Here is a 16,585-nt window from a genome sequence, read left to right as displayed (position 1 = left end):
TGACAACCTACTGATTCACTGCTAAAATGTCAAATGGCAGTTTCTTCTTACAAAGTTGTAATATGTTCACTTTCTGTGCAAAAAAAGATTTTCATTACTACAGATAAAGTTAATGCAGCCAAGGAAATGCTTAATGCTTGAACTCCTTACAAATTCATAATATACTTTAGACCTGAACTATCTAGTTAATGTGAAAGCAACCAGTGAAGCAGCAGTTTAATTGTGCCACTCTCTGAAAGATACGTTTCTGAAATTGTATAGTATTAAGTGCATCAAAGAAATGACTTGAACAAAAAGAAAATACAAAGTCAGCAAACTAAAAGGTCAGTCTGTCTTTCTGTCTGTCTTTCTGCTCCCTTGTCTATGTTTCTGTGTAACAAACTTTGCTTAGGGCTCTGGGAAGCCTTCACAATAAGTCCTGAAGGTCCCCACACCTCACTTTGATAGACATTCACAAAATACAGGCTGTAGGGGAAAAAAGTCTTCTCATTCAGCCAGAATCTCTAAAAACCACATCTATTCCAGTCTCTCATCACTCCCCCTTCTCTGCTCCCCCTTTCCTTGCCTCCTCTCCAAAGAGCACTGCCAACACATCCTGTTCTATCTTTTTCCTTCCTGTCATCATTGCTATGACAACCCTGACCTGACCAGAGGTGTCATGGTAAGAGTGGCCTGCCTTGAGGCTGCGGTGTGTCAGAGGGGACAAAAACAGAAGCATCAACACCACTTGCCTCATCAATACACACGGGCACATACCCATGAATTTACATACATGTATGTCTTGTTGCAGTTGTAAAGTAAATCTATTATTTTTAAAAGTCAGCATTTCTAACTTTGCGTGCAAAATTAGAGCAAAACAGAAAAGAAAGTTGGATATATGACTTTTTACAATAATGTTAATGCATGTGAGCATTTTCACTTTTCCGGATGTAAGCTACGTGGAACCCATGTCAGACAGTTCTTTAATAATTAATCCAATAACATCATCGACGTCTGAGTTAGAGGCCTGACGCGCGTGACAGAAAGAGATTTAAAGAAGAGAAGACATTTAAACTGAACAAGAAATGCAATGAAAAAAAAAAAGAAAAAATGTTTCATAAACATGATTCTCCACAGTATCTAAATTATAGCTTTCACCAAATAAGCATGCATTAGCCAAGCATGAATCATAAGGCCAGTTTCATGTGGCCAAATAGCATAAGCAACATTTGGAAGAAGCTAATTAACATATCACGGCATAAATTGCTTCTTAATCTATATTTGCACACATTCAGTTTACACTCGCACAAAATGTGGCTTTAATAAAATAGTCTAAGCATGCACTCTGTTGTATTTCAACTGTGTACTTCACCACAAAGCTTGAGTAAAGAAGTGTCCCCACAATTAGGTTAATTAAGAAAGCAATCTATCCCTTTCCCAGTCAGGGCTGTCTCTTCCTGCTTCCGCCCGGTCCTCTTTTATATCCATGCACTGAGCTGGTGCACTTTTCATAACTTTTTATAGCATCTCGTATGTAAAACATCCTATCATTGCCTCTTTTTAGTCAGATAACAAGAGCTTATCGGTGGTGGCCAGTGTGAGGTAGGAGGTGTTGTATCATCGAAAGAATACAATCTGAAGACGTTGGATTTTGTTTTGGTTTCAGAAGCCCTTTAAACTGAACAGAAGCATATGACAGGATGCAAATTCAAGCACTCAAATGCTAGAACTGAAAAAAAAAACAACAAACGGGATAAAGTTGAACAGTGAAGGACCGTAAGCGTTGATTGCCATATGTTTAAATGGATATTAATCACTGCTGTCCCTGTTGCTTGTTGCACCTCTTTCTGTGTCTTTTACACACACACACACACACACACACACACACACACACACACACACACACACACACACACACACACACACACACACCCAAGGTCTAATGCATCTTCATTTAGTCTTGCTGTCCTCTGGGCACATTTACATCTGTCAACTTGCGATACAAAATGGATGGATGGATGGGCTTGTGTGTCTTTCTTCATGCTGTATGTGTGAATCCATCTGTCTTACTGTGAGTTTATGTGTGTAAGGATTGAGTATTTATCTTTGGATACCTTTCATGACAAATCCCTCTGCCACTACGTGTAAGAAGTTACAATTTTCCTCTGTCGTTTTATAAATACAATAACGCATGGGAAAAGGTGTGTGTGTGTACGCATGAGGAATAGGGGGTGGGGGCTGTGTGTGCTTATGCATGTGTGAAAAAGAGTCAATTTCCTTGGTAGGTGACAATTCATGGTCCTGTGGGCACCACAGAATTGAGGGTAAAGTCATTGTCAGAACTACTGCCATATATCGTCAGAGCAACACAAATATGCACACATTCAGTATACGGCAGTGCTTTAATTTGATTGTGTTATGTGTTATTACAGCTCAAGGGAAAACCCCAACAGGTAGCATAAATGTAAAAAATTTGATTACGTGTCACTGAATTCATAAATGTTTCCTTCAGTCTAGACTAGACTGAAAATGCATCTCAAGCTAAAAGACAGAAAAGAGGGGATATTTTCATTTTTGATCAAACAAGGATTGAATAGATTTTCCACTTAATGTATACTTTACATCAATAGCAGCATGTACTGGAGATCTTAAACGAAAGAAGAAAAAAGCCCGTTATTATAAATTTTATTATTAAAAATGTTTCTCATCTGCAACACTGATTCTGTAAAAACTGCCCCGATAACAAATGAAGAATGATGACAGGTGTAACTACATTTATTAATATGACTTTTTATACTACGCGTAAAGTTTCAAGGTTTCAGTATTTTAGGTAAAATACATAATCCTCCATTTCCCTGTTGACTAGTAATTGAATAAAGTATGCTTCCACAGTTTACAGACCTGAACTTGTATAAAACAGTGCTAGTGACAGAATAGGATGCTAGAGATAGGGTGAGGTGGAGGCAGAAGATGAATCAGTGTGAAATAGGTAGTCGCTGGCATCTAGGGCTGTTATTTTTAACACATCTGTTCAGTATACCACAAGATTGCAACTGTATCTGACCAATAATCAAACTAAAAAATCATTTTCTATATGAAATGTTGAGTGAGCTGAAAATACCTGTCACATATTACCAGTCATAAGGCAAGCTCTGGTTTCACTTTCTAATCACATCACTCATATGATAACCACAAATGACATATTTCACAGACTTATTTGTCTGTCAAGTGAAAATATGCTTACACAAGTCAGTAAAGGATGACTTGAGGTAGCCCATAAATCATATCAAATCAAATCAATACTTTCAAAAACGCCTCTGACACAGTGCGGCATCAATCAAACAAGGAATGGATGTGGACAGCAAATTTTGCTGACTCTCCTTAGAAATACTGCTGATATTGGCTAAAGTGCAGTTGGGAGAACCCCGTAGAACTTATTTAGGACCCCGAGCAGTGTTTTTGCTCTGTTCATTCACATAGTGCGCCTTAAGTATCAGCTCCACTTCAGTCCCCTGTGTATAATATTGCCTTATTTATCACTATTTTTGAGCACTCATCCTGTCACTCAAGCACCACTGTCCCAGCAGGAGCCCCATTGTTTTCTGTTCTGCTCAGCTGAAAGCTACTGCTGATACTAACGCAACACTTCCTGCGTGTGCTTCACAGTAAATGTGAAAGCCGCAGCAGGCCTCGGAAACCTCTTTGGAAAGTGTTGACAATGGCATCGAGGTTAGGATAGCGTTCCAAAGTCAGGCAGAAATGCTGCAAAGACAAAGTAGGTTTTATTACACCTCTGAAACATGAAGAGCAAAGATTAATTTTTTAAAAAGGGCTTTATAGAGGTGCAATAGGTTTTTCTAAATTGGATAACTATCAAAGTGTCAGTCTCTCCTTCCTCACAACAACATTCTTGTTCTTAGTGAAAATAATAATTGCCATGGATACGCAGTAAAGACACGGGTAAGATTAATGCGATTTTCAGATAAAAGATCTCTCTGTCAGCTCGCATGATGAGATACTACTTACTTGAATGATAAGCAAGCCACTGACAAAAAATTCTGCGCTACTAAGAAAATGTAATGTAAAAAGGAATGTCAAGCCTTTATTTAATGTTACTTTTATATTCTCTATACCTGAGATTAAGTGGGACTCATTATCTGAAGAGAAACTACGTGAATACATAATAGATACGACTGAATGACTGAATTGCAGAATTTTGACTCTTAGAAGGTGAAGATGTGAAAGTGATTGCAAAAGAACGCCAATACAAGCCAGTAAAGCCTAGAATATAGTTGATAAAAGTATTTTCTTCAGTGTTGTAAAATAAGTATTCCTCCTTATTTTAATGCCTATTCAAGTAGGTAAGATGAACCTCAGATACAACTTGGCAATGGAAAATCTTTCTACAGTGCTCAGCTCTTACAACCCTTTGGCTCAGCTATGTGCCAGAAAATGATACAAAGTTCAGAGGAGCAATGTGCTTGAAGCTCATGCGTGGTGTTCAGATGATGACGCACTACACTTTGTGTGTTTTTTTTATTTCCATGATTCATTTCTAAAGTATCAAAATCCGGATGATTCCAATTCCAAAAGTGACTTGTAGACTAGATATTTTACAACATTGTATTAACAGAGCCATTTCATGAACCTTGAAACATTTGTTTGTTGCTTCCTTATTAGTCAATGTGCTTTTGTACCTCGTAGTTTTGGAGCTTGTCAAACTGTTTTCTTTTAAATCATTAAATGTGTCAATTTCTTGTGAAATTTTGCTAAAGTATAGGCAGGTCTAGCCACCTTTGAAAAAAATCAATTGTAAGATTAATAAAAGTTTGGCTTTTTTGTTTTAATAATATAGAATAGAGTCCTATATTTCTTAAAATGATAATAACGCACTTTTGCGATTTTGGATGTAGCCAATATTTCTAGGATCATAATTTAGGAAAAGAGACCAAACACGATATTTACACTAGGTTTTGCTTTGTTCTGCTCCATAAATGTCGCAACGTTACTTTGAAGTCACTGCAGACCAGCTGCTTTAAAGTTCGTGTGTAAGGGTGTGCAGTGACTGTGTGCGTTTGTGTGTGATCTCACAGCTTATCCTCAGCTTTCCTGTTCTGTCTGCCCACCTGTCTGATAGTGTATCTGTGTTCCTCTGTGGGTGTTAACCAGAAAAACAATGTAAGCCGTTAAACCTCCCCATATTTCAACTTTAACACTCTCATCTCAAGTCAATTTAGTGTTCCAATTGTTGCGTGTGGGGAAAAGATAAGGTAAGAGATATTTCATGTAGGCCCGAGTGAGTGAGAAACTGAGTGTTTGTGTTTGCATATCTGAATCACTGAGGGTTTGTGGGTGTTTCATGTATTCTAGATCAATATATGTTGTATAAATAACCCCTTTAGGGCTTTTTGTGCTTTAATAAACACGGAGAGACACACCCACATTTACAAGAGAAATTAATAAGTGGAGTAAGGAGTGTTTGATGCTTTGCAAATTCCACCTTTTATAGTGTATGTGTTTCAGATTCATTTGACGACCCAGATTATAAAGCGCACTGATGTTGCATGGCCAAAAAAAAGAGTGCTCAAGTGGACTTAATGGTTATTAACTTAGCACAAAAAGTATGGAAAGTTGTATTGGGCCAGTTATTTCTTTGTTGTTACGGTGATTCTTGGCAATACATCTGTTGGAAAGCCTCATTTGTAAGAAAAATGCATTTGTAGGTTGAGCAGTAGAGTTGAGTATGCGGTTTGTGCCCATGAAGAACTTGCCAAATCTCCTCTGCCAAATGCTAAACTGCTTAGTCTGCTACCGAATCTTGTTTGATGTCATCTATTGGATTGGATCACTGAAGTCTGAAGAAACAATACAGTTAACAATGTATTATTCATTTAACAAACATGGGCAAAACAGTTGTCATGCTGGTCACCAGCTTGGTCACGCTGTGGCGGGACGTGGCCTGCGGTGCCGTGCAGAGGAGGTGGACACACCTGCACGGCATCCGCAATCACGCCCCGCCGAATTAAATATTGTACTGGGTCCTGTGGTTGGCGTTGTTGTTGTGGTAATGTTGAGCGGGCAGCGGGAGAGCTGCAGCTCTGTGTGCGTTGTAAACAGCAACCGGCTAAGTATTAATAAACAGTATCAGAATGCCACTGGGTCTGCCGTGTATGTTTACACACGCATTTCAGTGGGATGGCATCCCATTCCTCAACCAGCTCAAACTAATCCCACAGGTGTTCAGTGGGGTTGAGGTTAGGACCTCATTCCCAAAGGTATTCTCTGATAAACTCTGCTCTGTGGCACAATCAGTTCAGTCCCAGACTTGGGAGATATGGGTATTGCCACTGGTTGCAGAATCTCATATCAATATTTTTTGTATTGCGAATGCCTCCAGTGATGAGAAGCCTCATTTTTCCAGTGAGGGAGATGCTGCCATAAACCATCAGACTGCCTCCACCAAAAGCTATCACTCTATCGGTGCAGCAAACATTATAGTGTTGTCTGCACCTTCTCCACACTTTTGGCCAGACTTTGGACTGAATGGCTGAACAGAACGTTCTCCACATGTTCAGGTTTCAAATGTTACCCACATTAGCGTACACAGGTCTGACGATAGAGGGCAGTCATGGCAGATCTCCTGGCAGCCCTATAAACTGGAGATGTCTGTGTCCAGTTTGTTCTGGACTGTTTGGGTAGAGATCCACTGGCCATATCATCCTGCAAACATTGACTGCAAATGTGTAGAAGACTGCCTACGACTCCTAAGTACTGCCAGGGTTAGGAAACTGTCTACTTGTGGTGTCTTTTTCTTGGGACACCCGCTTTGCGGCCTGTCTCTGAAAGCCCCAATTATCCAGAACTTAGCCTTTAATTTAGAGATGGTACTAGCGCTCACTCCAAAAAATGCTGCAATTTCGTTTTGCGGAACACCAGTGTGAAGTTTCCTAATGGTCCCGACACCCCATACTCGGCTTTGCTTCTCAACCCACAAATGCATCTTTTTTACAAAAGTGGGACCACTTAAAGGTAAATAAAGATGGTTTCCAAAAGACGTATTACCAAGAAGCATTGTTACAACAAAGAAATAATCAACCAAACACAAATTTATTTAAGTTGGTAAGTTTATAATGTGTAGTGAAGACAAAACAGCCTTCTTGCATTCGCTAAAGGATATCAACTTGTTTTTAGGAGCATGCAGTGAGCCAGAATATTGTCAGTGTAGCAAACTGTCTATATAAATGAATTGGCCTTAATGATGCATCTTCCAAAGGCATTGTAGCAAAAGATAAGTGCGTTAAATGACATTCTGCATTACTTCTACCCGGAGAGGTATGTGGCATGCATGTATGAATACACCAGTGATTAGATCAGATGGAAAGTAAGATCCCCAGGTTACTATCCTGTATGCCATTTGCTAAATGGCAGCTAATGTTTAAAATAATTTTATGTGAAAACCAATTTATCTAAAAGCTGCAGGGAGCTTCTGCTTGTGCTTCTTGCACCAATATTGGCTACGCTGTTTTGTTTGACTTCTCATTTCCCCAGTCTAAAAGTGAAAAGGTCAAAGTTATCGTGATCTATAAATCCATGGTAAACAAAATACTGGGAAACATGTCAGATTAAATAAGTTTGAGTTCAACAGATAATTATATTTAATACCTGCAAACTTGTAAAACTTAGTAGTCATGGATAATGCAGTAGTTTTGAGTCTACTACATAGCTAATCTATTTTAATCTCTCTGACCCTCAGTAGAATCTAAACTGAATGAACCTCCATTCTGCATACGTTTTAAGACCTTATATAAACAAAGTTATGCCCATAACCCTAAAAGCCTTCTGCACAAGAGCAACTTTAACAAACAGCTCATCGTCTTTACTTTACAGCTCTCTGCCTTCCTCGCCTCAGAGACAGGGAACAGATACAAAATTAATTGACCATTTTTAATAGATTTTAATAGATTTTTTTTTTCATTTTATGTAATATTGTTGTATTCTCCAGCTAACATTTTTTATTAATTATCATGCAATCTCCCAGTTAAATGTTGTGAAATTGACTTTCTGAGTTGGTTGGATTTAGTGTTTGGAAAGTGATGGGTAATCGGTGGGTGGGGGAGTGATTTTACTACTGTTGTTGTTTGGTTGTGTTGTGATAATATACTGTTTACCAGGGGCATCATTTCTTCACCGCGCTTCACCGAGAATGGCCCTCATCCATTTCTTGTTTAAGTAAATATGTGAATAATCCCTGTACTGCAGCTTGTGATGCCAACAGAAGTGACTTTGCAATCTGACCAGGGTTTGCAGCTCTGTGGATGAGGTTTGCAGAAAGAGAAGATGCTCTTCACGGGGCTAGATCACAAGTCATCCCACAAGCACTTGCATGACCATTCCCTCACAGATCAAGTAGTGAGAAGGTGCTTGAAGCTACTAATTGCCTGACCCATTCTCCACCAGCCAAGGGTGACATGCAACCTCAGGTTCCTACTGCTCTTCAGAGTTTATCTAAGGATGGGCAGATTTGAGGGCTGTCGCTCTGTCTTCTTTCTGTGCCAGGGACTTACTATCATGCTGACTTGGATGCCTACAGTTGAAGCAGCCTCTTTTTTCTCCCTGCTCTATTTGATAGTGAACATAAATCTGAAGGGGATCCCCAAAACACTGCAGAGGTGGATAAAGACTGAGCAGTGATGGAGCTGTTTCGCAAAAAGACTCTCTGTTATTATAATACTTAGTGGGAGGTCTGCTGGTGCTGCAGTAGGAAATACTGACTACTGAGGAAAGAGATGACAAATGCTCAATGTATAGAGTCAAAGGGTAAGCAGTGCTACAATAAAAATGCTCAAACCCAGCAGTGTAGCAGCGAAACATTTAACACTATCTGCGAAGTAAATCACCTTACAAATAATTTATAGTGAACTCCTGACAGTCTGACGGGAATATACACATGTATGCTTTCAACATGACCCCACCCCCCCAATGAAAACAAAAACAAAAGGAAGGAAAAAGACCCCAAAACATTTGAACAACATTACACAGAGGTATAAATCAAAGTTAAATCATAATATTTATTATAGTTCATTATTCAGCAGGGCAGTGACAATTAATCATCTCCACACAGGCATAGGAGTGTGTGGGCATTAGATCATAATATAAAAAATGTGTGTGTCTGTGCATTTGTGCATGATGTTGGTATATTTGTGCAGTGGTACAAAGCCATACATGCAAATTTGCCCGAATGTGTGTGCACGTGTTCTTAGATGTGTGTATCCTGCAGCAGTCAAGATCATCTGAGAAGATTGATGTTGTGAGTCCGAACCGTGCAACTATTCGACGTTGAATGCGCATGGGTTTTACAGTACTATATGGCTTTTTATAACATTTTACAGTGTTGCTATTTAAATAGTGCTCAGTCCAGAGAAAACCATTTCTACGCTTGGAGAAACCTATATCCTGTTTCACACATGCGTATCTGTGCGTGCACACACAGGTGGAGTCTCTCACACACAGGCAGACACACACACAAACACATACACACAGGCATTTAAAAAAAAAAGTATGACAGTTTGGGCTAAATGACTGCTATAATAACTCAATACTTTATAACATGTGCCCAAGACAAAGAAACAGACACGCATATACCCATATATGACTTACTCTCTTTTAATCTTGTTTGCTCTCTCTCTCTTTTTTTCTGTTGCTCTCTCTCACTCACAATTATTTCTTGATTCATTAAGCACCATGTTTCATTCATTCATCTTTCAGCAGAGGGTGAAGGACAGCTGGAGGAAGGCAGAAATGGGGTAGGAAAGGGAAAAAAAGGATAAATTAATAAAAATTGAAGGAACATGAAGCTGAAGATCACAATGCACACGGAGAAAACAGTGCACAAAAATATATTTTCCAAAAATGAAAGCAAGAACCTGGGAGTCAGAATGAGAAGAGGAGAATGTAAAACAGAAAATAAAAGAGCAGTGGGAGAAACCTTAAAGGCAGGGAAGGGAAGGCAGAGGATACGTTGAGGGAATGTGAGAAGCGAGTGCAATAGAGAGAAACTTTGATGTTCTCATGTGAAACATGTCACGTTAATAAAAAAGGGAGGGGGTGGTGACTGAGGGTGAGGGAGTGGATGGTAGTTGGGAGTAATTGCAAGCGTCTCAGAAAAGTACCTGCATTCACGCTCTGAAACTGAAAAACAACCAAAATGAAGACATTATATTCAACTGTGCTTCACAAGAACAGTCTGTCCCTTGTCTTCTCTTGCAGATTAGATTTCTGAAAAAATCGTTACAGAAAATAAGATTCGAATGATGAGGAAACCACCTCCAAATGCTTATTTGAATGTAACAATAATAGTAACAAGATACTACTACCCTGCTAATGTCCTCCAAGATTTTCTGGGAATAACAATGTCTCTGAAATTCATTTTTTGCAAGAAACTTTTCATCAGTAATAAGAATTGGGAAAAATCTAAATTAAAAAAAAAAAAAACCTGTGTGAAGAAATTGCTAGAATTCATTAAAAATGAAACCAGCAAAATGTGCTGTGTTTAATAAAAGTTACAAAAAGTTCTATAACCCTTTACTCTAATATATTCAGTTTTAAAATTTATTTTAATAAATTTCAATATGTATTACATTGAAAAAAAAACTTCATTAAACTTTGTTTATACACACATTTTCTCCCAGAAATGATCTGCAACCTCGCAGACTGGACAGACATTATTAAAATCTCAGAATAAATTTTATGCAATATTTTATTTTGATTCATTTTAATGTCATCTCTACTGTCATTGTTATATTTACTAATGAAAAGCTCAGGTCACACAGAGATAGCTGTTATTTGCAAGTGCTGTGCTGTGATAGTAGTGAAATGGAGCAGTGCAGATTGCTAGTCATGCAGAACACAACACAGTTTAGTTTAACAATAACAAATAATAATAATAATAATAATAATAATATGCTGCTTCTGATTTCTTGTTTCTCTATCTTACCATTTCTGTGTTCCATTCCTCTTGATTTGCAAATTACGTACTGTGTAGGAACTAATTAGTGCAATAGTTCATTATTATGGACAACTATAAATTATTATATTATATATATAATATAGATATCACATTTATTTATATTCAGATAATCTGATGTCATGTAATCCACAATACTGTTAATAATAATCCCTATGCCAGGAACGTTCAGCTTTATTTTCTATTTAAAGTTAGATTTATTCCAAGTTTGCAGAGTTCAAAACAAGGCCAAAAGAAGTTTTAAAAAAGCATTGATCCTGCTTATACAGTCACGTGAAAAGGAAGGTTTTCACCTAAGTCTGTGCAGTCCTGTGAAAAACGAAGTCAAAGTTTTTCGTTATTCAAAAGCTTGTAGAACTGCCTTTCACATTATGGAGGAATTGCTCCATTGCTCAAGTTGATTAATTTGTGGGAATGATTTATTCACCTTAAGGTAATTAAGTAAGCAAGTAAAATTTAATTATATAGCACTTTTCATAGATAAAAATCACAAAGTGCTCCCCATTAAACCAGAAATATAAATAAAATAATAATATGGAACAATGAAAAAAATGATTAAAATCTTGTTTGTGTGGAAATGTCTTCAGCTGCTTTCAGTGGAGTCCGTACAGCGTAAAGACAATGGAAGAGAATTCCACAGCCTTGGTGCCAGTGCCTGAAAAGCCCGATGCCCACGTGTTTTGAATCTAGTACGTGGGGCCAACAGTAACTTCTGCTTGGGAAGAAATAATGAGGTTTCAACAGGTCAGAGATATACTGGGGAGCTTCACCATGTAGAGCTCTCAAAGTTAAAACTAAAATTTTAAAATGAAACCTATAATGAAGAAAGGCCAAAACTGGAGTAATGTGTGAAGAAATAAAAGCATGTGGTCCCACCACAGGCAAACAGGCTGAGATCTGAACTTTGACTGTAGATTTGCTTGTGCACTGGGGATCATTTTCCTATTGTGGCCTCACATTTGATGCTATAATACTTTAGTATCCAAAGGAGTTAACTCACTGACTGCATTGACAATAAAATCAAACAAAAAACCCTGTAGTACGGGTTTGCTTAGTTTTTCACAGGACTGGACAGATTCCTTTGAAAACTTTCTTTTCACAGGACTGTAAATAACTGCTTAACCTCGACTGCTGGTGAAAATGAAATAATCTATCCCGACCAGAGTTGTGTCACAAAACGATTACAATATGTTCTGAACCTGAAAGAATGCCTGAGACAGTTTTTCTTATACTGGTATTTCCACTTGAACTTTAACAGTTGTGGCACCAGCATCGAGATCTTGGTGTTCAGCATGCCAAAACTATGTGCAAACACTATGTGTTTTCTTCCTCTTTCAGCAGATTTTTGTTTGGTTTTGGCTATTTTAGTTTTCTATAAACTGTGTTCTTGAGTATACATTATATGGTAACAGCAATCAGGATATGTTTGATATTATAATTACTCAACAGACATTGTGAAGTTGTGTATCACTGAATGACTGATTTCATGACACTGGTAACTATTTTAACTATTTTGTCTGATTTAAATAGTTGCTGTTTGCCTGATTGTTTGTTTGTCTGAGTAGGAATGCTTGCCTGATGATATAAATTTCCAGCTGACACATATTTCCAGTGGGATATGGTGGGCGGAAGAATTCTGCAGTACGGTGTTGTTGTGCAGATGTGAAAAATGACACACTTCAAAACAACTCACATTATTGATTTGTAGCGTTAACATTTTTTTCTTTGTTGGGGTTCACTTTTCTTTATGGTGGATTTAGCCAACTGCATTGTATAATACAGTTCGAAGGTACATGAGCTATCGCGCCACATTGTACATGGCTCCCTTCCAGGCCCTGCAGTATAAATGTGGAATTTACAAGTGACACAAAAGACCATCACTAGCTGCTTCCTTTGACCTAATGGATTAATGAGCATGGATACCCTAGCTGGAACTAGAAAATACAGCTACTATACCAGTGGCTACCCTGAAAGGTTGTAGTTTGGTTTAGTTGAACATAAAACTGCTTATGTGCTTTGGTGATATTTTGCTAATTCAAAGCAGAAACACTGAATTAAGTTTACACCGACTACCCTTCTGTAGCTATAGTTACATGCTCAAAATAAGTACAGCAACTGCACACATGAATGCACGAAGGAAAATGAGAACAGGAAAACTCTGCATGTTTCAGGGCAGTTCTGAGAGGTGACATTAATTTTTGATTTGAGTGAGTATCTTAATAGTATCAGCTAGAAAGAATACCATCCTGCAACGTGAGAAAATGAACTCACTTGACATTCCTATTTATGCGACTGCCAATCAGATTTGTTTATTTCAAAGGTGATGGAACTCTGTGCCTGAATTTTCTGGCCCACTTTGAAGTCTGCCTGTCTAAAATCTCTTTTTGACAGAAAAAAAGGAAATAAAAAGAAAAAAAAATCTCAAAATACTAGATAATTGTACAATTATCAAATAGTCTGAGAGTTTTCAAGGCCTGTACATCATCTGCAAGGACTTTCTAGGATGAAGTGAAAAAAACCTGACCCCCCCCCCACACACACACACACACACACACACACCTGCATGCTCTACACTAATCTTTTTCACTTGCTGTCTAGTTTTACATCAAGAACTACATCTTAACTTTCCCTGTGATCTGCACCTTCTTTGAGGCCTTTTTGAAGGTTACTCAAAAAGGTAGTCTGAGCCAGGGAAGATTATTTCATTTGTTTTGTAGCTTTAGTTTTTCTGCTGCTAGTTAAAATTCTACCCAACTATTCACTAGCCTGAGTGAAGTAATTACTCAGTGGATTACAGATCACCTACTATTTCCAATATGTTTCTAACATAAAGTCTTTATGCAGATCCACAGTCTATGGTGGCACCAGCAAAAATGACTACATATTGAACAAATCATATCTGTCTGTTGTAGAGCCAGTCAGGTGGCACTATAGGATCTCTGTTACATGAAGGTCAAAAAAGTTCCATTTAATTCGAGGGTCAGTAGCTCAGTAAGCAATCCATCTAATTTAAGTACAAGCAATAAAACAATTGGCAGCAATATAACCCATAGAATGGCTGTATGTAAATGTAGAATGCAAAGCTACACGAATCATCACAAACGTAGGTTAATTCGCCAACTACAGCCTTTGGCTTGTGGCTTTTGAATTTTATGCCCTTCATCTACTGACAACACAAAGTTATCAGCAGCTCTCTGATTTATTAAAAGGAGGAAAGTGTGTTCATGACCAAAGGATCGGGTTAGGCTTGGAAAGAAATAAAAATATTTGCAATGAATAATTCTATATAGATGTGAATCGTATTTAATAATGTATATAAGGATAAGGGGATATATACATGCCAAATGGTATTGAAAATAAAAACCTACATACTGTTTTTATGGCAGAAATTAAATGTACCAGTCTCACTGGTCAATTTATTTGGTCATTCAGATTTCATCGCAGTCATTCTGTCACCAATGTAAAAAAAAATCCAAAATTAATGTTTTGTTCCTCTGTTCTTGCTAATGCTGCTCCTTTTCTTTATTCACTTTCTAGCTTGCTCTCTCTCGTTCTCTGTCTCACACATTGAAACAATCCCAAGTTCTGAAATTATAGCCAATAATTTTCTAAAAGGATTTTTACCATCTACTTTGTTTCATCTTAATCATTTCCAAACTCGCAGAAATGCTGCAAGTAGGCTACTTGCTAAATTAAAAAATGTCGACCGCTGCAAGTCCCACATCAAGTTCCTGAGGTTCTAAAATCTTTCCCCGCTTAAGTAATTTATGACAGTTAGTCCTAATGGAAAACACAGTGGACTCCTACAAAAGTTCCTAACCTGGTAAATGTGGTTTACGTGATGGAAAAGAAAAATATTTTATGGTCTACAACACACAAACTTTACTGCCAGCAGGCCAGACAGTGTTTTTTTCCCCTGTGAACTCAGAGTTCCCTTAGAAGACTTAAGCCAAGTTATAATAAGAGTGAATACTGGACTCAACATTCATCAGGTTACGCAAAATGAAAGGCCCTTCAGTCTGACATGAACAGTGGTAAATTGATTGGTATCATTATCACCATAATAAATGAATGAGAGGATTTTTAGATTTTTAAGCGTGTTTCTTTGTCCCTTAGTTGTCATGGTCCTGGGTCATTTTGGCCCAGCGTTTTGTGTTTCCTTGAAGTTCATTTTTGTGCTTTGTGTTTATTCTGATTTTGTATTGGTTTAGGGTTGAACCTGTAGTTTGGTGTGTGTATTCAGCCCTACCTGTGTCTGTCCTTGGTGCTCTGTTCATGTCCCCGTGTTGTGTTGTAAATCAGTCTGTGTGTTCCTGCTTTACTTTGAAGGCTCATGTTCTGGATTTCCTATTCTATTTTGAAGGTCTGTGTCTGTTGTCATTGTGTTCAGCTTGTGTCCTCCGGTCCTCATGTGTATTACGTTCAGCTGTTCTTCCCTCCTGTGTGTGATTACCTGATTACCTTGTGTGTGTATATTTAGTGGGTGTCGGTCTGTGTTCATTGTCGGCTCGTCTGCGTTCTATGGTGTTCCTGTCTCTGCCCCGCACCCCTTTTGTATGGTCTCAGGTTTGTCATTTAGTTCTCCCAGTTTAGGTTTCTTCAGTTGTTTTGTCATGCCTCACTGCCTGTTTCTGCCATTGTCACTTTGTAAATAAACATCACTCGTATCATCAGTCACTGCTGCATTTTGGGTCCTCCCTTTCCTCCACACCACACGGCTCACTCCGCCAGCCGTGACATTAGTAGCGTGAAAATATTAAAATTTAAGAAAGAAAAGTGAATATTTTCATAGCCGATTAGTTACAGAGACAATTTTAAGCAGCTCTAACTGGAAACAGATCGCTTTTCTTGAGGACAATTCTTTAAACTACATTGGTAACAATTTTTTTTCTTACAGCATTTATCAATACTTGAGTTTCCTTTTCTATGTGATATCAGCATAGATTATTAAATGGAAGTATTCAGTGTATGTTTAAAACCACCACATTTAGGAATCCACAGCCTTCAGGAAAATAATAAAACAAACATTAATCGAGTTTCTATATTGTTGTTTGCAGATGAAACATGGTAAATGTGACTGACTGTGTTAGGGCTTTGTACACCTGTGACTTTAATGCATGTTTGAAGATGGCCTGTGGGCTGTTCTTGTGTGTTTGGCTATGCTGTTCTTATACAAAGCACACAACACTGTGAAAGGATATTTAAACTTTTTCACCCTTCTCTCTTTAGATGCAGGGTACGTGCGCAGTGTGTGCGTTTGTGTATGTCACTGTTAAGTCTTTGATGTATGATCAAGGATTCTTATTGTTCACGGCATGACTGGCTAGCGTAAACACCACACAACTCTTTCATCTAACATGCACACAGATAGCCACGCATCTACACACAAAGACAAGTCACACACACACACGTACACGCATGCATGTGAACACACATATACAGGAATACCCTTAAGATTGCACAGAGGCAAATCCACATCATTCAAGGATTGCTGAAAAATTAAATGGAAGCTTTACAGATGGTGTAGAGGTGAGAGGAAGCAGCGCTCACCCACACTACTTTCTTACTGTCTTTTGTCCCTCC

General features: G+C 38.2%; 1 protein-coding gene across 2 annotated transcripts in view; it reads right to left on the bottom strand.

The window, feature by feature from the left end:
* Positions 1–16,585, bottom strand: part of LOC146639603 (CUB and sushi domain-containing protein 1-like) — a 480,470-nt gene that overhangs the window by 225,126 nt on the left and 238,759 nt on the right. The window lies entirely within an intron of this gene.

The sequence above is a fragment of the Diplotaxodon limnothrissa genome, linkage group LG1 (assembly GCF_057381915.1).
Source record: "Diplotaxodon limnothrissa isolate DT_005_m linkage group LG1, D_limnothrissa_male_GT1.1, whole genome shotgun sequence".
Taxonomy (NCBI): domain Eukaryota; kingdom Metazoa; phylum Chordata; class Actinopteri; order Cichliformes; family Cichlidae; genus Diplotaxodon; species Diplotaxodon limnothrissa.
This window is presented reverse-complemented; position numbering and strand designations above follow the sequence as displayed.